Source organism: Lithobates pipiens, unplaced genomic scaffold, assembly GCF_037356315.1.
Source record: "Lithobates pipiens isolate NorthernLeopardFrog02 unplaced genomic scaffold, aLitPip1_a1.2 Scaffold_1, whole genome shotgun sequence".
Classification (NCBI taxonomy): domain Eukaryota; kingdom Metazoa; phylum Chordata; class Amphibia; order Anura; family Ranidae; genus Lithobates; species Lithobates pipiens.
The window spans coordinates 218,067,862-218,093,753 of NW_027507685.1; the positions used below are offsets into that span (position 1 = coordinate 218,067,862).

General features: G+C 45.9%; 1 protein-coding gene across 4 annotated transcripts in view; it reads left to right on the plus strand.

Moving 5' to 3' along the window:
• Positions 1-6,345: 6,345 nt before the first annotated feature.
• SIPA1L3 (signal induced proliferation associated 1 like 3) overlaps positions 6,346-25,892 on the plus strand; it is a 277,415-nt gene continuing 257,868 nt past the window's right edge. For all 4 annotated transcript variants that reach the window (XM_077482696.1, XM_077482750.1, XM_077482741.1 and 1 more), the window contains exon 1: positions 6,346-6,455. The gene's annotated coding sequence lies outside the window, so the exon portion shown is untranslated. The remainder of the gene's footprint in view (positions 6,456-25,892) is intronic.

Sequence of the window (25,892 nt, forward strand, 5' to 3'; positions counted from 1 at the left end):
GCAGCGACAAGCTCATCACTCTTTCTTCCGATCAGTATGCTCCCTGTCAGCAGAGGGACTGCCCGTCTTCTTGTACAGTTTTTTTTGCTCTGCTGTACAGGGCCTGCAAGAAGCTGATACCAGGTCAAACAAATGTACTTACACTGCTTACAATTAAAAATATAAATTTAACTACTTCCAACCCAGGACAAGTCTGATATTCCTCTCCTACATGTAAAAATCATATTTCTTTTTCTAGAAAATTACTCAGAACCAACAAACATTATATATTTTGGAGCAGGGGCCCTAGAGAATAAAATGGCGGTTTTGCCATTTACAGGGTATTTGTGCAACGTTTTTTTTAAATGCAATTATCTGGGGAAAAAAAAACACTTTAAAAGAGAAGTATAGGAATGTTTTTTTTTTTGTTTGTCGCACTTAACTAGGTGGATGCTGCATCTCTCCCCTGCCCTCTGCCGGCTCTAAGACTGAGACTAATGCCCTGTACACACGGTCAGACTTTCCGACAACAATTTTGGCCCAAACTTGTCTTGCATACACACAGCCGCAAAAAGTTATCGGAAAATTCGATCGTTCTGAACGCGGTGACGTACAACGCGTATGACAGGACTATAAACGAGCCAATAGCCAATAGCTTTCCTCTTGTAATTTATTCTGAGCATGCGTGGCACTTTGTCGCAATTGTCTAAACACGATCGGAATTTAAACAATCGGATTTTCTGGACGGAAAATTTTGGATCCAGCTCTCAAACTTTGTGTGACGGCAATTCCGACGGAAAAAGTCAGATGGAGCCCACACACGATTGGATTTTCCAACAACACAATCCAATCGCACATTTTCCGTTGGAAAGTCCAGCCGTGTGTACAGGGCAAATTGCCGCGTACACACGGTCGGAAAATGTTCGATGGGAGCTTTTTGATGGAAATTCCGACTGTATGTATGCTCCATCAAACATTTTCCATCGTAATTTACGACACACTAAATTTGAGATCTGGATCTCAAATTTTCCAACAACAAAATCCATTGTCAGAAATTCCGATCGTGTGTATACAATTCCGACGCACAAAGTGCCTCCCATGCTCGGAATCAAGCAGAAGAGCTGCACTGGCTATAGAATTTAAATTTTCTTGGCTCATCGTACGTCACCACGTTCTTGACATTCGAAATTTCCGACAACATTGTGTGACCGTGTGTATGCAAGTCAAGTTTGAGCCAACATCCGTCGGAAAAAATCCCATGGATTTTGTTGTCGGAATGTGCGATCGTGTGTACGTGGCATAAGACGGTTCTCAGAGCTCCAAGAGCAGAGAGCTGATGACTGTCAGTCACAGGCTCTCTGATCTGCTCCCCCCTCATTCTTATTGGAGCACAGGGCTGTGGAGGGGGCGGGAGCGGCCGGCTCAGCCTCTCGCTGAGAGGCTGAGCCAGGTGCCGGTCCAGGCATGAGGGCAGATCCCGGCATATGGTCAAGATCTTTGACGAGCCTGGACCGGGTCTGTGACGTCAGCTGACAGCAGGCTTCAGCCCGCTGTCTGCTGAAAACAGGTCACAGAGTGCAGAATGAACTGCACTCCTGTGATCCACAGGAGAAGTAAAGCCAAACAAGCTTTGGCTGTAGTTCTTCTTTGATAAATTATAGTGCATAGAAACACAATAAAAATTTTTGGTAAAATATAAAAGGTGATGTTACACCGACTAAATAGATACCTACCATGTCTCGCTTTAAAATTGTGCACACTCATGGAACGGCGCCAAACTACGGTACTTAAAAATCTCCATACGTGACATTTTATAAGCCTTTACAGGTTACCAGTTTAGCGTTATACGGGAGTTCTGGTGCTAGAATTATTGCTCTTGCTATAACGTTCTCGGGGATACCTAACATGTGTGGTGTGAACACTGTTTATATACGCATTCACGTGACCTACAAATACGCTCACCTTTGCGCGCATGCATGGGGGGACAGGAGCGTTTAATTTTTATTTATTTTTTATTTAAAAAAATTATTTTTTTTTTTTTTACATTTTTACAATATTTCTTTAATACAGAACATTTTCACCCCCTTCATGCCCAGGCCAATTTTCAGTTTTCAGCGCTGTTGCGCTGTCGCACTTTGAATGACAATTGCGCGGTTATGCAACACTGTATCGAAATGCCATTTTTTATCATTTTTTTCCCACAAATAGAGCTTTCTTTTGGTTTGATCACCTCTGCCTTTTTTTATTTCTTGTGCTATAAACAAAAGAAGAGTGACAAGTTTGAAAAAAAAACAATATTTTTTACTTTTTTCTATAATAAATATCCCAATTTTTAAAAAACAAAAACAATTTTTTCCCTCAGTTTTATATATTCTTCTACATATTTTTGGTAAAAAAAAATCGCAATAACCGTATATATTGATTGCTTTCCGCAAAAGTTATAGCGTCTACAAAATAGGAGATAAATTTATAGCATTTTTATTATTTATTTATTGTTCACTAGTAATAGCGGCGATCTGCGATTTTTATCGTGACTGTGACATTGCGGCGGACATATCGGACACTTTTGACACTATTTTGGGACCATTCACATTTATACAGCGATAAAATGCACTGATTACTGTATAAATGTCACTGACAGGGAAGGTGTTAACACTAGGGGCGATCAAGGGGTTAACTGTGTTAACTAGGGAGCTATTCTAATTGTGGGGGGAGGGGACTTACAAGGGGAGGAGACCGATTGGTGTTCCTCTGTACTAGAAACATGCTATTGATCTCCTCTCCCCTGACAGGACGTGGATCTGTGTGTGGATCAGTAGGACGAAATGAGCCTGGAAAAGCGGTGGAAGGCAGTGGGCCCCCTCCTGCCATATGTAAAAGCGATCCAGCAGCTATTTAGCTGCTAGGATTGCTTTTACATTAAAGAGAAATTCCGGCAGAAAAAAAAAAAAAGATACAGGTATGCTTCCTGTAGATGCATAAATCATCCCAGTATTACCACTCAAAATCTAGGATGTCATATGACGTCCTATGGATGGGAAATGGTTAATGATGTATTAATAAATACCAAGCTGCATAAATGTGTCTTTTATACATCTGCCTAGAGTACAGCTTTAAAGTGGTCCTAAAGGTAATGTCTCAGGAGTAGACCGCCCTATTCTCTTACCTGAGACCTATCTCGATCCAGTGCTTTGCCCGTCTGCAGCTATGCTGGTCTGTGCTCCTCTCCTCACTGGACACAGAGGTAGCAGTGGGAGCCAGTGGCTCCAGCTGCTGTCAATCAACTCTTGTGAGGAGAGAGTGGGGATGAAGCTGTGCTGTGCGCGTCCATGAGCCCACCCATGGGGGCACACATAGAAGAAACGGAACCAAAAGCACTGGCGGGGGACCCCAGAAGAGAAGGTTCGAGGCTGTCCTGTCCAATAGTATTTGACAGAGCAGGTGAGTATGACATGTTTATTAAAATAGGAAAAAAAAATAAGCCTTAAAGTGGAGTTCCAACCAAAAAATAAAATAAAAACATTAATGTGCATGAAAAAAAATAAAAAAACATTTGGAGAATTGTTTTTATTTTTTTATTCACCTCTTTAATGCCTGTTGCTAGGGGGTCCCTCGTAATCTGCCTCCTTCTGTGCCTGGGCTGCTGACGTCACTTCCCTCGGCGCAGGAAGGGAGATCAGCCCTGCCGCCTCCCTCTAGGCAATCATCTGGGACATGTGACAGGTCCCAGATGATTGCGCGGCCAGCCACGGCACGCGGCGCGGCTCGCGCATGTGCAGCGGGTGCCCGGCTGTGAAGCCACAGTTAGGCGCCCACAGTTAAAATGCCGGCGCCGCCGAGCGGAGGGGGAGACTAGCGGGGCTTCGATCCCCAGCATCGCTGGACCCCGGGATAGGTAAGTGTCCGATTATTAAAAGTCAGCAGCTGCAGTATTTGTAGCTGCTGACTTTATTTAGTGGGAACTCCGCTTTGAAGTGTTACTAAAAAGCAACCCCAGCTGCAATACACACCTCCTCTCCTGTGTTGTCTTGGGCAGTACCTCTTCTCCACCATAAGATGTCCTCAGTTGTCCATGTTGAATAGTGCCAAGCAGAATACATATCTTTTTATTAGGCAGAGCCCACCAGGAAGACTTACGACCGCCGCACGACGATGTACGTCCTTTTTTTTGAAGAGGGATATCTCGGTTGTGGCAGCAGCTGCTGCCACAACCGAGGCATCCATCTCTTCATGCGCCGGTCGTGTTAACGATAATGGTGGTCTCTGTGGCAGATTCGCCGCGCGATCTCCGTTATCAGCGGCGGGAGAGGTGCCACCCCCCCTCCGCCACTTACCGGAGCCGTTGGTAGCTGCGGAGGCGATCGGGTCCTGTCTCCTGCTTGGTATGGATACGAGTGAGGGGAAGATGGCCCCCACCCATCTCCATACCATAGCAGGGCGGAATCGACGTCAAAATGTGACTTCCACCCATAGCTCTTAAAGGCACATTTTTTCAATGTCATTTTTTCAAATGACAAAATAAAAAAAAAAAATTTTTATTGCATTTAAGTCCAAATATGAGATCTGAGGACTTTTTGACACCAGATCTCATATTTAAGAGGACCTGTCATGCTTTTTTCTATTACAAGGGATGTTTACATTCCTTGTAATAGGAATAAGAGTGACCCAATTTTTTTTTTTTTTTTAAACAGTGTAAAAATAAATAAAATCATGTAAAATAAATAAGAAAAACTTTTTTTTTTAAACGCCCCGTCTTGATGAGCTTGCGCGCAGAAGCAAACGCATACGTGAGTAGTGCCCCCATATGAAAACGGTGGTCAAACCACACATGTGAGGTATCGCCACGATCGATCGGTAGAGCGAGAGCAATAATTCTACCCTTAAACCTCCTCTGTAACGCAAAAAACATGCAACCTGTAGAATTTTTTAAAAAGTCACCATTCCAGGAGCGGGCGCAATTTTGAAGCGTGACATGTTGGGTATCAATTTACTCGGCGTAACATTATCTTTCACAATATAAAAAAAATTGGGCTAATTTTACTGCTGTCTTATTTTTTTATTCAAAAAAGTAAAATTTTTTCCAAAAAAAGTGCGCTTATAAGACCGCTGCGCAAATACGGTGTGAAAAAAAAGTATTGCATTGATCGCCATTTTATTCTCTAGGGCAGTGATGGCGAACCTTGGCACCCCAGATGTTTTAGAACTACATTTCCCATGATGCTTTACTACACTGCAGAGTGCATGAGCATCATGGAGAATGTAGTTCTAAAACATCTGGGGTGCCAAGGTTCGCCATCACTGCTCTAGGGTGTTAGAAAAAAACAAAACAATATATAGTATTTGGGGGTTCTAAGTAATTTTCTAGCAAAAAAAACTGTTTTAAACTTGTAAACATCAAAATCCCAAAACGAGGCTGGTCCTTAAAGCGGAGGTCCACCCTAAAATGGACCTCCGCTCATCGGAATCCCCCCCCCCCTCCGGCGCCACAATCGGCACCTTTCAGGGGGGAGGGGGGTGCAGTTACCTGGATAATCCAGGTAACTGCACCCACTTCCGGGCTAGTTCTCTGCGGAAAGGGGCGTACGTTACGCCCCTTTCCGCAAGCGCCCGCCCCCTTCAGCAAGTGCCCCGCTGCCTGCTGGGAAACACACAGCTCCCAGAGGCAGCGGGGACCGTCCGGATTGCGCCGCGCGGCTCGCGCATGCGCAGTAGGGAACTGGGAAATGATGCCGAAAGGCTCCATTTCCTGATTCCCATACCCAAGATGGCGGCGGCAGGACCCGCCAGACGAGCGAGCGATCGGCTTCGGGTGCCGACATCGCGGGCGCGCTGGACAGGTAAGTGTCACTATTTAAAAATCAGCAGCTGCAGTATTTGTAGCTGCTGGCTTTTAAAAAAAAAAAAAAAAACGCGGAGTCCCGGTGGACTCCCGCTTTAAGTGGTAATTAAATCCACAAGGACTTTTTTTTTTACCACTACTGTTCCTTTATATTGGCTTTTAAAATGTACAAATGCAGCAATTTAGAAATGGGATGAAAGATTTAGCGCTGGGAAACACCTTTTGAAAGATAAAAAGTGCATTATATATACAACTATATAGATCAGACCAAAATGAGAGACAGATGAGAAGGAATGAGGGACAAAGGGACAGTCCCTCCAAATCAGGGACAGTTGGGAACTATGGATTCGAGACTCTTCCTAGAAGCCCCTGTGATCTCTGCTGACAAGTTCACTGCCAGTGTTCACCTTCTGGACTTGTTAATAAAGCTGATAGAAATTAAAAAAAGACTTGTGGTTGGCAGAGCACGCTATGGTTGGCGGCGTTGAGGAGGCCATGTTGGCCGGGGGCGGGCTTAGCGTGGTGAGTGCAGAGGCGGTGGGCGTGCCTGTGGGCGGTGGGCGTGCCGTGTAGTGTCGCTGTGGGAAGCGCTGGGATCGGCGGAGCTCGGAGTGGGATTCCGGGGGAGCCGATGTCGGTAAGTGCCGGAACCTGGGGGAAGTCCGGGGGAAAGTGGATGGGGGGCGGTGTGTGGAGGGAGAAGAGCGGGGAGAGGAATGGACGGAGCCGGGGGACGGAGGAGCGGTCCCGGGGGAAGGGAGCCGGCTGTGTGCTCCAGATGGGACCGGGATGTGCGAAGAGAGCTGAGCGGGGGGTGCTGGGACTATGGGGGATCCCTAATGACTGGCAATATAAGGGGGTCTCCTAATGACACAATTATTGGGATTATGGGGGACCCCCTTAGATCATGGGGGGCACAATCATTGACAATATGTGAACCCATAATTGAAAATATTGGGGTACAAGTAATGGGGGCCCCTAATGATCGGGATTATGGGGGTACAAGTAATGGGGGCCCCTAATGATCGGGATTATGGGGGTACAAGTAATGGGGGCCCCCTAATGATTGGGACTATGGGGGTACAAGTAATTGGCAGGGCTCCTAATGAATGGGACTATGGGGGACCCCAGTGGCACAATGACTAAGAATATGGGGGTGTAGTGTATATATATATAAGGGGGTCCCTAATGACTGAATATGGGGATGCAAGCTTTTGGGGCCCCAATGCACAATCACTGAGAATATGGGGGTACAGGTTGTATGGTGGACCCTAATGACTGGGGGTATTGGTTCAATTGGTGGGGCTGTAATGGGTGAATGGGTAAATATTGGGAAGCAGGACATATGGGGGGGTCCCTAATCACTACGAATATGGGGGACTCCCAATGATTGAGTGTATGGGGGTACATGTAATGGGGGCCCCACAATGACTGGGAATATGGTGGTGCAGTATATAAAAGGGGGTCCCTAATGACTGAGAATATGGGGGTGCAAGCTTTGGGGGCCCCTAATGCACAATCAGTGAGAATATGGGGGTGCAGTTTGTATGGGGGACCCTAATGACAAGGAGTACCAGTTATATTGGTGGGGGCGGATTAATGACTGACTGGAAATAAGGACATATGGGGGAGGACCTCCTAATTTAGTGTATGGGGGCCTCCAATGGCCCAATGACTGGGAATGTGGGGGTGCAGAATATTAAAGGGAACCCTAATGACTGGGAATATGGGGGTGCTGGATATATGGGGGCCCCTAATGACTGGGAATATAAGGGGGTCCCACAATGACACAATTACTCAGAATATGGAGGGGCCCTAACTGAGATTATGGGGGTGTTTTTGGGGGGTACAAGACATGGGGGGACTCCTAATGATTGGGACTATGGGGGTACAAGTCATGGGGGACCCCAATGGGACAATGACTGAGTATGGGGGTGCAGTTTATAAAAGGGGGCCCCTAATGACTGAGAATATGAGGGTGCAGGTTGTATGGTGGATCCTAATGACTGGGGTACCGGTTAAATTTGGGGGGCTGTAATGGCTAAATGACTGGGAATATTGCAAAGCAGGACATATGGGGGGTCCCTAATCACAAGGACTATGGAGGGCTCCCAATGATTGAGTGTATGGGGGTACAATGTATGGGGGCCCCCAATGGCACAATAACTGTTAATATGGCATGCAGTATATAAAAGAGGGCCCCTAATGACTGAGAATATGGGGGTGCACGCTTTGGGTGCCCTTAATGGACAATCACTGAGAAAATTGGGGTGCACGTTGTATGGGGGGGCCGTAATGACAGGGGGTAGCAGTTATATTTGGGGGGCTCTAATGGCTGAATGACTGGGAATATTGGGAAGGAAGACATATGGGGGCCCCTAAGTGAGACTACAGGGGGGTACAAGTTCTGGGGGCCTTCAGTGGCACAATGACTAGGAATATGGGGGTGCAGGATATAAAAGGGAGCCCTAATGACTGGGAATATGGGGCTGCTGGATATAAAAGGGATACCCAGTGACTGGGAATATGGGGGTGCATGACCTATAGGGGCCCTAATGGCACAATCGCTAGGAATATGCGGGGGGTGTAAGTTATATTTGTAGCCATAATGGCTGAATGTCTGTAAATATGAGTGTGCAGGATATATGGGGGGGGGGGGGGGCAAGACAAATGGGGGAACCTTAATAGCATAGTTGCTTGTATAGCTTATATTGGTGGCCTAATGACTGGAAATATGGGGGTACAAGTTATGGGGCCCTTATGGCACAATGATTAGATATATTGGGGGGGCCTCTAGTGGCACAGTGTCTGGGATATGAGGAGGTCTTAGAGGGATCAGCACTTGGCACAGTAATTGGCTGCAGATCTGGGGGTTCGGGTTATATGGGGGACGTGTTGTCACAGTGACTGGTGTTTGGCTGGAAATCTGGGGGTGCAGCATATGGGGGAGGGGAGCTTCTGCTTGTACTGCAATTGGTTTATGATGGATGGGAATTCAGGGGCAAGAGCATGGCACAGCCACTGGGGTTTGATTGGAAATACGAAGGGGGGGGGGGATTCAAGTCCTGGCATTGTTCTGGATTTTGAGGGCTTCTGCTGACACAGTGGGTGGGTGTGTGGGTGGGTGTATGAGAAAGCTTTAGGGCATGGCACAGGGACTAGTGTAAGACTGCAAATCTGGGGGTGCAGGATAATGATGGGATATGTATTTGACTAAAAATCTGGGGGTGCAGGTTATTTGGGGGGGTTGTTGACACAGTGATCTCTGTGGCTTAGAATTGAGGGGTGCAGCATATTGGGGAGATGGGTCTTCTGTTACAGTGAGTGGTGGTAGTTTGGAAATCTGGGGGTGTATGGCAGGGTGTGTGGAGGCGCGGTGGTGGGTGTTGGCACAATGGCGAGTATATGACTGGAAATAGAGGGGTGCAGTTTATGGGGAGTCCTACAGTGTTAGGTGTATGATAGGAATTAGGGGGGAGCAGGTCATGACATATGAAATCTGGGGGTGCCAGCTGTGATGAGGAATCTGAAGGCTCCAGTATGTGTCTGGAATCTGGAGGCTCTAGTCATTGCAGAGTGACAAGTGTAGGGTAAGAGATCGGGGGGTGCAGGAGATGGGGGTTGCATGACGATCAGTGAGGGAGGGTTCAGGTCATGGCACATTGCTGGATATCTGGGGGTTATTGTAGGGCATTGTGGATGCTCAATGGGTAGAGATCCGGTGTTGCTGTGCCATGATAGGCAGCGGTTGGCACAGTTCTGGACTTGCACCATTGGATTTCTGCCATATTTCCAGTGATACACCATTCACTGTGCCCGTGTCCCCTGACCATCCAAACTCCCACATATCCTGCCGTGTCTCTTTAGCCGCGCTCATACACCACATGGACCCGATCATTCTCCTCTCCCTCCGCTCTTCTCCTCCCGGCATACCAATAATAGGACTGAGGGAGGATGTGGAAGTTCAAGTTGTAGGGCAGTGATGGCGAACCTTGGCACTCCAGATGTTTTGGAACTACATTTCTTATGATGCTCATGCACTCTGCAGTGTAGTGGAGCATCATGGGAAATGTAGTTCCAAGACATCTGGGGTGCCAAGGTTCACCATCACTGTTGTAGGATGTTGGTTTCTGCTGGGAAGGCCCGTTGTGAACGTTCATCTTTCTAATTGTATGAATTTTGTACATATGAGAACCTTAACTGGATTAAAAAAAAAAAAAAACTCCCTTACATTGGGATCCGTAGAGCTGCACGATTCTGGCCAAAATGTGAATCACGTTTTTTTTGCTTTGAATAAAAAGATCAGGATCCTTGTAACATAAAATCTTTCCCATTTTATACAAAAAATGGGCTAACTTTTACTGTTTTTTTTTTTTTTTTTTTTATTTTAAATTCATTAACGTGAGTTAAAAAATAAAAAAAATTGCATTTGAAAGACCGCTGCGCGATGTGTGTGTGTATGTGTATATATATATATATATATATATATGTGTGTGTGTGTATATATGTATGTATGTTTGGGGGTTCTAAGTAATTTTCTAGCAAAAAAAAAAATGATTTTGTACTTGAAACCAACAAATGTCAGAAAAAGGTTTAACATTTAAGTGGTTAAAGTCTATTCCATTAACAAATTGTTACAATGTTTATTCTTAAGTTCAACTGATAAAGAATGTTTTGATTCTTGGCCGACTGCCCAGTTTTTTTCTTCCTTTCTTTTGAGGGCTTCAGAAGAGCAGAGAGAATTCTTTGCATAGAAAGAATTGTGGAACACTTTTTAGTCAAGATCGCGATAGCGATTCTTGGCGATTAATTTCGCAGCTCTACTGCGAGGGTTAAATGTTGAGGCCCCGGGGTGAAGGGCACACTATTTACCTTAGTCCTTGCTCTCCTTCTCTCAGACGCTCCCGGTTCCTGAGGACATCATCAACCCCCATAGGAAAGTACTGGGGTACCGCAGTGACTAGTATATATCTTGCAGGAACATTGGGGGAGGGGGCGGTTGTTACCCTATGATGGAGACAGATAATGGCACTGATCGTATGAGGAAATACAGAGCTGGTCATGGAAGATGTGAAGATGATGCACAGCAAATTGTGTGAAGCTGCAGAAAGGAAGTTTTGGCCTAGACCAGTGATGGTGAACCTCGGCACCCCAGATGTTTTGTAACTACATTTCCCATGATATCTCATGCACTTTGCGGTGTAGTTGAGCATCATGGGAAATGTAGTTTCAAAACATTTGGGGTGCCAAGGTTCACCATCACTGGTCTAGACCATAAAAGTGTTTACAAGCACAGGACTCCATTGTATGACATGGGGGGGGGTGTTATTTTGCGTGTTGGCACTACATCCCTACGCAGTGGTATGATATAGTAGAGAAGCCTGTCCTGGTGCAGATCGAGATTTGGGTGTAATTGGTGATGTAACTTGCCTATGGTATAAGAAGAAAGATTGTAGTGAAAGGTACAATGCTGATGATTTTGAGTGATTAAAGTGCATCTATATCCAGTTTGTCTAGTTTTGGATGAATTTATCTTTAGGTGGGCCATAGACTGTTTAAATCTCGGCCGGTTCAGCAGGATCTGGCCAAGATTCGAACCGTTAATGGGCAGGCTGAATGTACCAAGATGATTAATCAACTTGGGTACAACCAGCCTGCCAGATTCTTTAGCGATTATCACTGTCTTATCCTGGCGGGGCGGCTTCTCCAACCCTCCCCAACCAGTAGAAGACAATGGCCCGGCAGGAGGAATTGCTGCATCAAAACTATCTGTGCTCAACCCATAGAAGACCAGAAGACATACACAGGCCAAACCCACAGTTGCTCAAAAGCAGTGGTTTCCAATCTGCGGCCCTTTGCTTTTTTTTTTTTTTTTTTTTTAACACAGCTCTTGGGGCATAGTTCCTGGCGATGACACCAACAGTAGGGGAACTGTTTCTCCCACTGACAATAATGATGGCACACTATTCCTCTCATTGACACCAATGATGGCACACGATTTCTCTTATTGATAGCAACAAAGGGGAACGATTACTCCCCCTAATAATCATGGGACGGTGTTAACACCCTCCGACACCAGGACATTTTCTACTCCCACTGTAAACAGTGCGGCCCCTAAAGTTTGAAGGACAGTAAAGTGAAGAAATTGTGTCCCGTTATTGGTGTCATTGGGAGGAATTGTGTCCCGTTGTTGTTGTCATTGGGAGGAATTGTGTCCGGTTGTTGGTGTCATTGGGAGGAATTGTGTCCGGTTGTTGGTGTCATTGGGAGGAATTGTGTCCCGTTGTTGTTGTCATTGGGAGGAATTGTGTCCCGTTGTTGTTGTCATTGGGAGGAATTGTGTCCCGTTGTTGGTGTCATTGGGAGGAATTGTGTCCCGTTGTTGGTGTCATTGGGAGGAATTGTGTCCCGTTGTTGGTGTCATTGGGAGGAATTGTGTCCCGTTGTTGGTGTCATTGGGGGGAATTGTGTCCCGTTGTTGGTGTCATTGGGGGGGAATTGTGTCCCGTTGTTGGTGTCATTGGGGGGGAATTGTGTCCCGTTGTTGGTGTCATTGGGGGGGAATTGTGTCCCGTTGTTGGTGTCATTGGGGGGGAATTGTGTCCCGTTGTTGGTGTCATTGGGGGGAATTGTGTCCCATTGGGTGGAATTGTGTCCTGTCATTGGTGTATTTGGGAGGACTTGTGCCCCGTTGGAGGGATTTTGTTCCATTGTTGGTGTAAATGGGGGGGGGGGGGATTATACCCCATTGTTAGTAGAAGTGTATGAAATGATGCCCTAAGAACCACATAAAGGCAGGGAAAGGGCTGCAATTGGCAGACCACTGGTATAGACCAGACAATGTTGGTTCTCTCACCCAGGTCTCTTGTCAGATTAGGGGTCTTCAAACTTTCTAAACAAAGGGTGTGTTTACTGCTCTTTAGACCTTAGGTGGGACCCATTGAGTAGAAAATGGTATCAAGGAAAAGAACAGCCCCCAATGATGGTGTCGGAGAGAAGAATGTCCCATCTCAGTGGAGGAATAATGTCTGATCATTGGAGTCAGTGGAAGAATAGTTCCTCATCACTGGTGTCAGTGGGTGGAATAGTGCCTCATACAGTGGTGTGAAAAAGTGTTTGCCCCCTTCCTCATTTCCTGTTCCTTTGCATGTTTGTCACACTTAAGTGTTTCGGAACATCAAACCAATTTAAACAATAGTCAAGGACAACACAAGTAAACACAAAATGCAATTTGTAAATGAAGGTGTTTATTATTAAAGGTGAAAAAAAATCCAAACCATCATGGCCCTGTGTGAAAAAGTGATTGCCCCCCTTGTTAAAACATACTATAACTGTGGTTGTCCACACCTGAGTTCAATTTCTCTAGCCACACCCAGGCCTGATTATTGCCACACCTGTTCACAATCAAGGCATTACTTAAATAGGAGCTGCTTGACACAGTAAGGTCCACCAGAAGATCCTTAAAAGCTACACATCATGCCGAGACCCAAAGAAATTCAGGAACAATTGAGAAAGAAAGTAATTGAGATCTATCAGTCTGGAAAGGGTTATAAAGCCATTTCCAAAGCTTTGGGAATCCAGCGAACCACAGTGAGAGCCATTATCCACAAATGGCGAAGACATGGAACAGTGGTGAACCTTCCCAGGAGTGGCCGGCCGCCCAAAATTACCCCAAGAGCGCAGCGACGACTCATCCAAGAGGTCACAAAAGACCCCACAACAACGTCCAAGGAACTGCAGGCCTCACTTGCCTCAGTTAAGGTCAGCGTTCATGCCTCCACCATCAGGAAAAGACTGGGCAAAAATGGCCTGCATGGCAGAGTTCCAAGGAGAAAACCACTGCTGAGCAAAAAGAACATCAAAGCTCGTCTCAATTTCTCCACAACACATCTTGATGATCCCCAAGACTTTTGGGACAACATTCTGTGGACCGATGAGACAAAAGTGGAACTCTTTGGAAGGTGTGTGTCCAAGTATATCTGGCGTAGAAGGAACACTGCATTTCATAAAAAGAACATTATACCAACAGTAAAATATGGTGGTGGTAGTGTGATGGTCTGGGGCTGTTTTGCTGCTTCAGGACCTGGAAGACTTGCCGTGATAAAAGGAACTATGAATTCTGCTGTCTACCAAGAGATCCTGAAGGAGAATGTCCGACCATCTGTTCGTGTACTCAAGCTGAAACGAACTTGGGTTCTGCAGCAGGACAATGATCCTAAACACACCAGCAAGTCCACCACCGAATGGCTGAAGAAAAACAAAATGAAGACTTTGGAGTGGCCTAGCCAAAGTCCTGACCTGAATCCTATTGAGATGTTGTGGTATGACCTTAAAAAGGCCGTTAATGCTCGAAAACCCTCTAATGTAACTGAATTAGGACAATTCTGCAAAGATGAGTGGGCCAAAATTCCTCCAGGATGCTGTAAAAGCCTCATTGCACGTTATCGCAAATGCTTGGTTGCAGTTGTTGCTGCTAAGGGTGGCCCAACCAGTTATTAGGTTTAGGGGGCAATCACTTTTTCACACAGGGCCATGATGGTTTGGATTTTTTTTCACCTTTAATAATAAACACCTTCATTTACAAATTGCATTTTGTGTTTACTTGTGTTGTCCTTGACTATTGTTTAAATTGGTTTGATGTTCCGAAACACTTAAGTGTGACAAACATGCAAAGGAACAGGAAATGAGGAAGGGGGCAAACACTTTTTCACACCACTGTATCAGTGCAAGAAATGGTGTCCCAAGGGCTGGATAAAGGAAAGAAAAGGGGTGCATCCAGCACCCGACCTGCAGTTTGGAGACCCCTGGATTCAATCATTGGGATGTGTATACAGTATATACTTGTACAAAGAACAGTTCTTGTTTGTAGCAATCAATCAGGATGGCCCCATCATCGCCCCATACTGCAATACAATCATGAACAGGTGGAATTTGGTTGCTCTTGGCAACAGGAACACATCATCTTTCAGACGCTTTCACATGTCAGAGCGCAAGGTGAGGCCGGGTGTTCGGGTGATGATTTGTATTGATTGTGACTAGGTGATATTAAAGGGAGTTTGTGGAAGGAAAAAATTTCATGATCAACGGCTAGTGGGGAAGTTTGATGCACAAAGGATCACTTATAACGGATACAGTGATGGGTCAAGTAAATGTCCGAAGCAAAGGGGGGGTAAGTAGCAGAATGTCGTGTATTTTCTGTTGGTGCGCAAGATGTGCCAAGTTTGTGCACCATATATGTATTTGTGCAGCTTGCTGTTCTCCCTGAATCTGTCTTCCCAATGCCATCTCTGTGTGGGAGAGGATCTGCTCAGTGACGTCCATAGAACTGACTAATTGTAGGTTTTGTGTGTGGGGCTCTATGCGGGAATAAATGACATTTTAATGCTTTTTTGTTACTTTACACAGAAGGCCAGTACTCTCTAGTGCAGAATATCTCCCACGTCACAGCTGTCCTTATATTGATTTATACATATCACTGACATCCTGACAGATAATCAGATCAGTAATTAGCAAGTATTTAATTATTATAATTTATATGGTAATCGCACATAAACAATTCTGTCCTATAGGTTAGGTTTTATAATCTTAATCTGTTCTGACGCCTGCCCTGATCAAGCTTTTCCCGATGGGAGTTTTGTGGGAGTTGTAGTCTTTTATGTCCCCTTCCCTCCCCCATGTTCTCACATGTCCGCTCTCCTTCTAAATGTCATTGATACAAATGCTCCTTACGTGCTTTTGTTACCTTCACGCTGCTACTTGTAATGGAAAACAAGCGAATAATGCAACCGAGTCCAGGACACCGATGAAATGTGTTTACCCTTCTCCCACACATGCAGTAGGCTTCATCATAGGGAGCGATTGCACAGAGTACCGAGACCAAATTTAGGGGAATTTCACATCGATAGCTGATTTTTATTTAATTTTTTCCTCTTGGGAGGAGTGGCAGACTTCGCTCTGATTTTTAGTCTTTGCGCATGTAGCTGACGGTTTCAAATGTGAGGCACCATAAACTGCAAGGTTATTTTCCCCACAGAAAAGGTTACATTTTTGGAATGACTCTGGGGTCGGTTTATGGTTTGTTTGGATACAAATATCTTCATTATGAGTTTAATTGTTGCAATCGGACTTTATTTTCAGAAAGATGGATTACAATTGGCTGCTATTGCTAGGCCCCTTTCACACTGGGGCGGAAGACGCGTCGGCGGTAAAGCGCCACTATTTTTAGCGGAGCTTTACCGTCGGATTTGCGGTGCCATTTGGCCGTCGGCGCGGCAGTTTTATCCCCTGCTTGCAGCCGAGAAACATTTAAAAAAACACCGCAAAGTGCCTCTGCAGAGGCGCTTTGCCGGCAGTATAGCCGCGCTGCCCCATTGATTTCAATGGGCAGGAGCGGTGTATACATCGCTCCTTCACCGCTCCAAAGATGCTGCTAGCAGGACATTTTTTTTTACCGACTTGCGAGCGCACCGCTCCAGTGGGAAAGCCCTGGGGGCTTTCACATTGGAGACAAAGCAGCGACTGTTTCAGGGCGTTTTGCAGGCGCCACTTAGGGCTGTAGTGCCTGCAAAGCGCCCCAGTGTAGAAGGGGTCTTGCTGCTTGTAAGAGCAAAACCACTGAGTCTCAACTTTTTAGCCCCAAAGGAACATTTAAAGTGATTGTAAAGTCTTGGCGTCGCGCCCCCCCCCCAAAAAAAAGTCACAAACATGTTAAACTTGCCTCCTCTGTTGTAGTAGATTTGCACAGAGCCTTCTCTTCTCAGGTCCCTCTTCTGTGCTCCTGGCCCCTCCCTCCTGCCGAGTGCCCTCCACAGCAAGGGGGCCCCCAAGCTGAGTCATAGCTCCCTTTGTCCATTCAGACTTAGAGTCCTGGCCCGCCCCCTCTCTTGTCTTGGCTGACGGACTTTGATTTACAGCAGCGGGAGCCAATGGCACCGCTGCTGTGTCTCAGCCAATCAAGAGGAGCGTCTCGATTGACCAAGGCGCTTGTGGAAATTGCTGGAGGAAGATGGGGCTCGGGTAAGTGTTGGGGTGGTTTCTGCACACAGGTTTTTTTTTTATCGTAATGCGTAGAATTAAGATAAACTTTCTGCCTTTACATCCCCTTTAAAAATCATTTTCAGGTCTTAGGTAACACCTGCTGATACTAATATATGGGGGTCAGCAAGAATAATGCCCCTTACATTGGTAGTCATTGGGAGAAAGAATATTCCTTACATTGGTTGTCAGTGGAAGAATGCATGCCCTATATATTGGTGGTCATTGGGCGAAGAATGCTAATTAGAATGATGGTCAGTGGGAGGAAGAACTCACCTTCATTTGGTCACCTTCTTTGGTGGCTATTGGGAGGAAGAATGCCCCTTACATTGGTTGTCGGTGAGAGGAGGAATGTCCTTTATATTGCTGATCAGTGGGAGGAAACCACCCCCCTTACATTGGTGGTTTTTGGGAGGAAGAATGTCTGAAAGATTGGTGGTCATTTGTAGGAAATTGGCCCTTACATTGGTTTTCAGTGAAGCGAAGAATGCCCTTTATTGGTGGTCGTTGGAAAGTGGAATGCCCCTTACATAAGTTGTCAGAGGAAAGAGAAATGCTCCATACATTGGTGGTCATTGAGGCAAAGCACTCCCCTTATATTGGTGGCCTTTGAAAGGAAGAATGCCCCTTACATTGGTTGTCAGTGGAAGGGGGAATGTTCCATACATTAGTGGTCATTTGTTGCAAATTGACCCTTACTTTGGTGGCCATTGGGAGGAAAAATGGCTCTTACATTGGTTGTCACAGCTCAAGGAGCCCCTAGCAACCTCTAGAGCAGGGATATTCAATTAGCGGACCTCCAGCTGTTGCAGAACTACAAGTCCCATGAGGCATAGCAAGACTCTGACAGCCACAAGCATGACACCCAGAGGCATGATGGGAGTTGTAGTTTTGCAACAGCTGGAGGTCCGCTAATTGCATATCCCTGCTCTAGAGGACCTCTCAGAGTGTCTGCTCTATTGGAATAAACTAAAGGCCCGTACACACTGAGAATGTCAGACGAATGATCGTCAGTCTTTTTTTTTTTTTTTTTTTTTTGCATGCTATTCTCATATCAAAAATTAAGCAGTTACTCATAGTTACATAGTAGGTGAGGTTGAAAAACGACACAAGTCCATCTAGTCCAACCTATGTGTGAGATTATATGTCAGTATTACATTGTATATCCCTGTATGTTGTGGTCTTTCAGGTGCTTATCTAATAGTTTTTTTAAACTATCCATGCCCCCCGCTGAGACCACCTCCTGTGGAAGGGAATTCCACATCCTTGCCGCTCTTACAGTAAAGAACCCTATACATAGTTTAAGGTTACTCAACTTGTAAAAAGTGTTGTATTGTATTATTTCAAAGCATATATCATCTCCTTGCTCTTCTGATTTTAATTTTTGTCTTAACGAAAACTGTACTGATCAGACAAGTCAGACGTTCTGGTATCCTATGAGAAAAATGTTCATGTTTTGTCCCATCGGATCATTTCAGATGAACTGTTGTGATCGGCTCTCAAAAGCTGTGTACTAATAATCAGATTATTGTACGATCATTATGAATGCTGCATTTTTTTGTCCGAGTTTCTGATCGTGTGTTCTAGGCTTATCACTAACTATACATACCGTATATACTCGAGTATAAGCCGAGATTTTCAGCCCCCTTTTTTTAGGCTGAAAGTGCCCCCCTCGGCTTATACTCGAGTCACCGCCGTCTGTCTACCCGATCAGCGTGTCGTGCAGACAGACGGCGGCCATTCCACTATTCAAAAGCCGCGCCTCCCTGTCTGTGATAGGCGGAACACAGACTGCTGGGAAATTGAGTGTTCCGCCTATCACAGACGGAGGCGCGGCTTTTGAACAGTGGAATGGCCGCCGTCTGTCACAGATGAGAAGAGGTGCGGCGATCCTGGCATGGCCGCCGTATGTGCAGAAGGACACAGGCTCAGGACACACAGGGCGGCTGGGCGGACACACAGGGCGGCTGGGCGGACACACAGGGCGGCTGGGCGGACACACAGGGCGGCTGGGCGGACACACAGGGCGGCTGGGCGGACACACAGGGCGGCTGGGCGGACACACAAGGATGGACAGGCATGTCTCACCCTCGGCTTATACACGAGTCAATAAGTTTCCCATTTTTTTTTTGTTGTAAATTGGGGGCCTCGGCTTATATTCGGATCGACCTATACTCGAGTATATACGGTAGTGATGTTTGCTTTTATTAAATGAGTCTGATTTGCCTTAAATAAACAAAAACCTAATTGTCTGCTACTGGTCAGTGTAGCGTCCCTCTTGTTGGTGTGTTGGCCCCCACTGGTCCCTGTCCTGTACCACTCTGATCTTTGCTCTGGCTAAACAAATGAGACCATTTTGGATTTTTCATTCCAGTCTGGGGCAGATCTATAAAAAGTAAATGTTGCTTTTAGAGACCCGTTTCGGTCCATTTTTTATACATGTTGCAGAAGGAAAGCCCCTCTCCTAGTTGCCATGGGTAACAATCCCATTTTGTCTTTATTTGTGTTATTAATCACCCCCAGTGTATTTCAGGCACTTACTCTGATGAAAGTCTTTTACCGCAGGATTAGTTCCAGTTTATTTACTCATCTCTCTCTCTCTTGTTTCTATGACTCCCTTATTTCCTGTGACTGCACACCTATCCCGCTATAAGCAGACCCCGCTGTCACCTCGCCAATATCATTTCCCTATTTAACTCCATAATCTGTTAGGCTGGCCATACCTGATACAATTTTCTCTTTCAAATTTCTTTAGATTTACTTTTAACTATATAGTGCAAGGGCCTACCTCCATTGCATACAAATTGAGTGTTTAGGTTTGACCTCATATTCTATGGTTTTGGTACATCTAAAGGAAAATTGTATAATGTATGGCCAGCCTTATCAGCATGCCCCCCCATGAAGTATCCATACAGTGTCAGGTGATGTCACAGTGTCAGGTGATGTCACAGTGTCCAGTGTGCCTTCTGCCTCTACTCTATCCTCCCTTCTTCTGGCTCTTGTGTGTCCCCTGATTCTTTCCTCCACCTTTCACACGGGTCTCCCTGTCATCTCTCCAAAGCCCCCCTCCTCCTCCTCCTCCCCTGCTGACCTCGCCGCCAGCCTCTGCCCCCTCATTCAATCATTCTTTCGCTCGCTGCTCTGCTCCCCTCCATAATGTTTCTGTTTAGCTGTCACATTGCACCTACACAACCTGACATCTGAAGCACTTGTCTTTGTCACACAAGCCAATACAGAAGCTGCTTTGGGGGGGCCGTGTGGGCTTACTAGACTGTGATAAGGGTGGGGTGGGGAGGTGTTACATGTGGACTTCAGCAGCCGTGGATGAATGTTTAACCCATTTTACCTGTACAGTCACCTGCTTTGACGTTTACTTTTCTAGCACAATGGTATCATTGTTTGAGTTACTGGAGTGGCCGTTGTCCTCCTGATCATTATGTATGTAGGCTCAGCCAATCACACCATCTGTCTGTGCTCTGGATTATAGTCGGGGAACATGTTTTGCATAACAACGTACAAACCAAATTTATTTTATTGCGCTGATGAAAACGGTTGCGCTGTATAGCTGTTACCTTGGCAAGCAGGCTGCGTGTTGTTTGATGCGCAAATATACTTTCTGCATGCAATATAAATGTATTTTCAATGGTTTAGGATCAACCGAACACGTGCAAGATAATAACTTGAATTTTTTTTTTATTAGCTTTACAGTGTCACTATAGCAGCAGCTGCTTGGGGGGGGGGGGGGGGGGGGGGAATCCGTATTGATTTGTAAGAACTGGAGATGCGTTTTTTGTGGCAGTTGTGTAAATCTGTCCCAGTGCATTGTTGATTGGGTATATATGGGTGTTAAAGTGTCTGCAAACCTCAAGACATGAACAAAGCATATACCTCTATAGTGTGTACTTGTCTCAATCCAGAGCACTAAGGCGCCGTTCACACGTAGGCGATTTGCATCGCGGGTGGAATTGCAGGAAGCATGTGCGATACCATTACTTCCTAATGGCAACCCAATTGCGCGGCAGTTTTTTCGTGCGACAAATCATGGCAAATCACAGCGATTGCCGCTCAAAATGGAGCAGGAGCTTTTGAGTGACGGTGTCGTTGCTGTTGCTGTGATTGCGGTGCCATTAAGAAGTAATTGCATAGCACACACGTCCCATGATTTGCTGCAATTTGGAATCCTGGGTAGAATTGTGGCGATTCCCCTTTTGCGATTCAAATTGCCCAGGTGTGAATGGAGCCTAAGTGCCATTTCTGTCTGCTGCTTCGTTCCTTTTCTATCAGCATGAGTCACTTCTGACAAGTTTTCCTGACGCCAAGAGAAAAAAGGTGACAGGGGTGGGACCTCTAGCTGATTTACAGCTTCAGCTCAGTTCCTGTGTGCTGTGTAAAGGGGGTGTGTCCTTGCCTCTAATCCGCTCTCAGAGCTCTCCTCACTGAGCTCAGCAAAGTAACTTCGGCACTCCGCCCCTTTTTTCTGGACTTGGAATGGATGTAGAGGAGAGAGTGTTGCAGATAAACAGGTTCAACTTATGTAGGAGGATTTGTTTAAAGTGGTTGTAAACCCATGGGGGGGGGGAAGCAACCTGCAAAGGCATAATGAGCTAGTATGCATGGCATACTAGCTCATAATGAATAACTTACCTGAGAACGAAGCCCCTGAAGCGGTCCTCCGTCTTCATGTCTGCCGCTGCCATGGATCCCGGAGTGACTTCCGGGTCTCGCTGTTCCGGCACTGTGATTCACCGGAGCATTGATGACGTCACTCCCGCGCATGCGCACGGGAGCCGACACTCGCGGCTTATCGCCGCGATCTGTGGCCTGCCCGGTGCGCATGCGGTGGCTGTCTTCGGGCAAATATCTCCTAAACCGTATACGTTTAGGAGATGTTTCTTGGACCTACAGGTAAGCCTTAATCTAGGCTTACCTGTAGGTCAAAGTGGTTTGTAAGGGTTTACAACCACTTTAATCTCTGTGTATGACAGGGGTGCCCAACCAGTGGCCCGTGGAGCCCTCTGATGTGGCCCTCGACCTCCTTCTCTCTAATGGTGGGTTGGCAAGCCCAGTTTGTGGGTTGCTGACCCGCCGTCCCACAACATCAGTGTTGTTAATGAAGCCGGCGGTAGAGAACGCAAGTGGCTACAGAGCTGCATAAACCGATGCTTCCTGTATAGCGCCGCCTCCTGGTACAGGCGGAGTGATACCAAATGCACTCTGCCTGGGACATCAACAGCTGGCAATACCTGAATGGAAGACTGTTATTAAAGGTAAGTTTAATACTAAAATTGCAGTGTATATATGGGCATATCTGTTCTGCGGTGGTTACTGAGCTGCTTTCAAACTGATCCGCAGGTGCAGCGCAGAACACCTGTAGGTTACCTGCACTGAGCCATAGACTTCTGTTATTACCTGCAGGTGTGGTGTGCTTTCAGAAAGTGCATCACACCTGCGGGATATAATAGAAGTCTAAGGCAAAGTGCAGCTAAGCTGCAGGAAAGCCAAAGGTTGCAGTACAGGTAAACCACAGCACCTCGGTGTGAAAGCAGCATTAGGCCCCTTTGGCGTGATCGGTCTGACGCAATCAGACCCTCTGTTCACCTCTGAGCCACAAATGTAAACGGACTTGTGGCCGTATACACCCACCTACCTCCAGTTTGGTCTAAAAAAAAACTGAAGAGGGGGATCCGTCCCATTCCATCATGGCAGATCAGATCGGAGGCCCCATAGAGTAGAGTGAGCTGTGTCCGTGTCTGCTCTGCATATGCGGGGTGGACATGGACCTGTCACCCGCCCCCTCCACTCATTGTGGCCCGTGGCTGGTTACTAAGTTGCTTAAGTGGCCCTCGCTCTTTAAAAGGTTGGGCACCCCTGGTTTAGGAGATATTTGCAAAAGACGGGCATTGCTGTCTACGGTCCTTGTGCCGTAGACAGCGGCGCACTGAGCGTGGCGTCATTGCGGTTCTGGCCAATCACAGTGACGGAGCTGCGATACCTGGAGCTGTGTTACACAAAATATATATATAATTTTTTTTTTTGTAGAGAATAAAATGGTGGTTGTAATATTTCAGTCACTGTATTTGCACAGTGGACTTTCAAATGCTTTTTTTTTTATTACTGAATTTAAAAAAAAAAAATTTACGCCGTGAGAATCGTGATCTTTATTCTAAACAACCAAAAAAAATTGATTCTCATTTTGGGCAGAGCTCTACTGCCCTACATTAAAAAAAAAAAAAAAAAAAATCTGTATACTTACTTTTTTTTTTTTTTTTTCCAGTCTAGGCCAGTCACATGATGCTTCAGCTCTGACCCACCCCCCGTTGGTGAGCAGCAGCTGCAGGGGAGAGGAGGGAGCGCTGACAAAAGCTGTTTAGGAATATTTAGGCATTCCACTTTCAGACTTATTAAATGAGACACGAGGGCAGTATGCGCTGACCCATAGGAACCAGCGACGTTCCAGGAGCGCTGAAGTAAGTTCTGCGATTTGGATCAGCCGCCCGCATGCTGTGCTTTGCCTTGTATAACCCAAATATTCTCTAATACAGACCTGGAAATGAATGTGTGATGTCTGAGCACCACCCCGGCTTTTCCTTTTCTCCAGCCTCTGTCCTTGAGACTGCTTGCTGTGCCAAGACGGTTAGCTGTAGATGCTGTACTGAGACTTGGTTGTGCCAGGGAAGGGTGGCCTCTGTGTGAGCAGCACAGACTGTGCCCGGTCAGACATTGGGACTCGTTCTGTGTTTCTGATGTATCCTTGGCATTTTCCACACATGTAAACTGTAAATAAGTAATAGTGTAATTAGAATTTTAAACTCACAGCTGTTTACTAATAAGTGCCTTTCTAGCCATTTAACACTTCTCCATGAAAACTTTTACACCCTGGCGTGAATGTGTTACTAACCCACCGCTAGACAGATGGCTTTTCAGCACACGTTGCTATGGTGCTGTGAAATTTAAAGAGCGGCTCCCGGGTACACATCGGATCAATCTATGAACTGCTGATGCACTCCAGGAAGCCTTGCGAGTGTTCAAACCCACTCAGTTTCCATATAATCCGAGGTTTAAGAATCTCTGTTGCAGCCAGAATCTGCAAACTTTTCACTGTGTATATAAGGCCCCATGCACACTGGGAATTTTCGCTTTGGTGCTTTGGGCTCCGGCATTTATATGCTGGCAGAGGGTACAGGTGCACCATCCAGCCCCACTGCCAGCAGATGCTGAAAGTTAATTTAAGTTTACCCCCAAGTGCATGTCGCAAACACATTATGTTTGCCCACACCGGGTTGCATGGTATGAAAGTACCATGCGATGTGGTTGACGCACATTTCACTTTTGGCGTGATTACAGCCCAATCAAAATGATTGGGGCTGAAATCGCACTGCACAGAGCTGCATGTGAAGCGTTCATGTGCAGCTCACATGCAGTTCCTAGTGTGAATGGGCCCTAAGAGTCTTGACAGCTGCCACGGCTGGACAGTGCACCTAGTGGACTAACATTTAGGGCAATATGTGCCCAGGGATGAATGAATGCTAGAAGTCTGTGCCGGGCATTCGTCGCTGGGTGCATACTGCTCTTAAAGTGTTACTAAACCCATAACCGTAAAATCGGTCTGTATATGCAGTAAAGCATGCTTGTTACACTCACTGTGGAACCTAAGGGGTTAACCCTCTGTATTGTGTAAAAAAGCTGTTTGATGCTGTCTTGTTATCCTCTCCTTCTTTTACTGTCCCCAATCCATCTCTTTATAGAACAGAGCTCTGGGGGTACTCTGCACATGCTCAGTTATGTGTGTTTGTTTTTTGGGTGCATGTGATCAGCACAGGGCCAATTACCAGTTAGGTGTCATGCAGCCTCATAGGACAGTCAAAAGAGAATGAAAAATCCTCCCACAAGCTTTAACCAGACACTAATAGAAGCCACAAGACTGCTATATAGTTCTGATGAGAAAAGGTGTTTAGCATTTTATATTTACTAAAATAATTGCATTTGAGGGTGGAGGAACAATGTGTGGGCGAAGTCAGCATACCAAGACATTTTGGACAATTTCATGGTCCCTGCTTTGTGGGAACAGTTTGGGGATGGCCCCTTCCTGTTCCAATATGACTGTGCACCAATGCACAAAGCAAGGTCCATAAAGACATGGATGAGCGAGTTTGGGGTGGAGAAACATGAGTCCTGACCTCCACCCGATGGAACACCTTTGGGGTGAATTAGAGTGAAGACTACTGCGAGCCAGGCCTTCTTGTCCAACATCAGTACCTGACCTCACAAATGTGCTTCTGGAAGAATGGTCAAACATTCCCATAGACACACTGCTAAACCTTGTGCACAGCCTTCCCACCTCCAGCTGGAAGCCTATAAAAGTCTATCAGAGGCTGAAAGCTGATGGGGCTGGGCAGTGCATTGAGTGGAACGAACTCTTACAGCAGTATGCACCCAGGAACACGTACCCGCTATCAGGATGGAGCATGAGGGACACATTCGACACTACTGGCAAGTTCTGAATTCTTGTACAGGAATACAGTTGCTAGGAAGAAGTTTTTTTTTTTTTTTTTTTTTATTGCGCTTTTAGAAAATAATTGTCTGGTGCTTGAAATGAAGAAGTCATTTAAAATAGTATTCAATTACACAAAGGGCTTGGGCAGCTATTATATGTATTACTTCGTCAACAAAGTAGAGTTTTCCTTTGAACCATGAAGTGAGAGTACAAATGACAGCTCTGCAGCCGAAAAGAAAAGTCAGCAGTGGCAGGGCCTTATTTCTGTACGGACAGGACACATTTCTGGTGTGTCTATAGTCACAATTTAAAAGCACATATTCATTTCCACATTATACTCCAAGTATTTTCCTACCTACTCCTACTATTCTGGGAGATCTTGGAAGTTTGTGAAGATCCCCACAGATTTACTTTCTTGAATTTTGTGACCTGTACAATGCATCCGGAAAGTATTTACAGCACTTTTTCCACATTTTATGTTGCAGCCTTATTCCAAAATGAATGAATAAAATTTTTTTCCTCAAAATTCTACAAACGATACCCCAT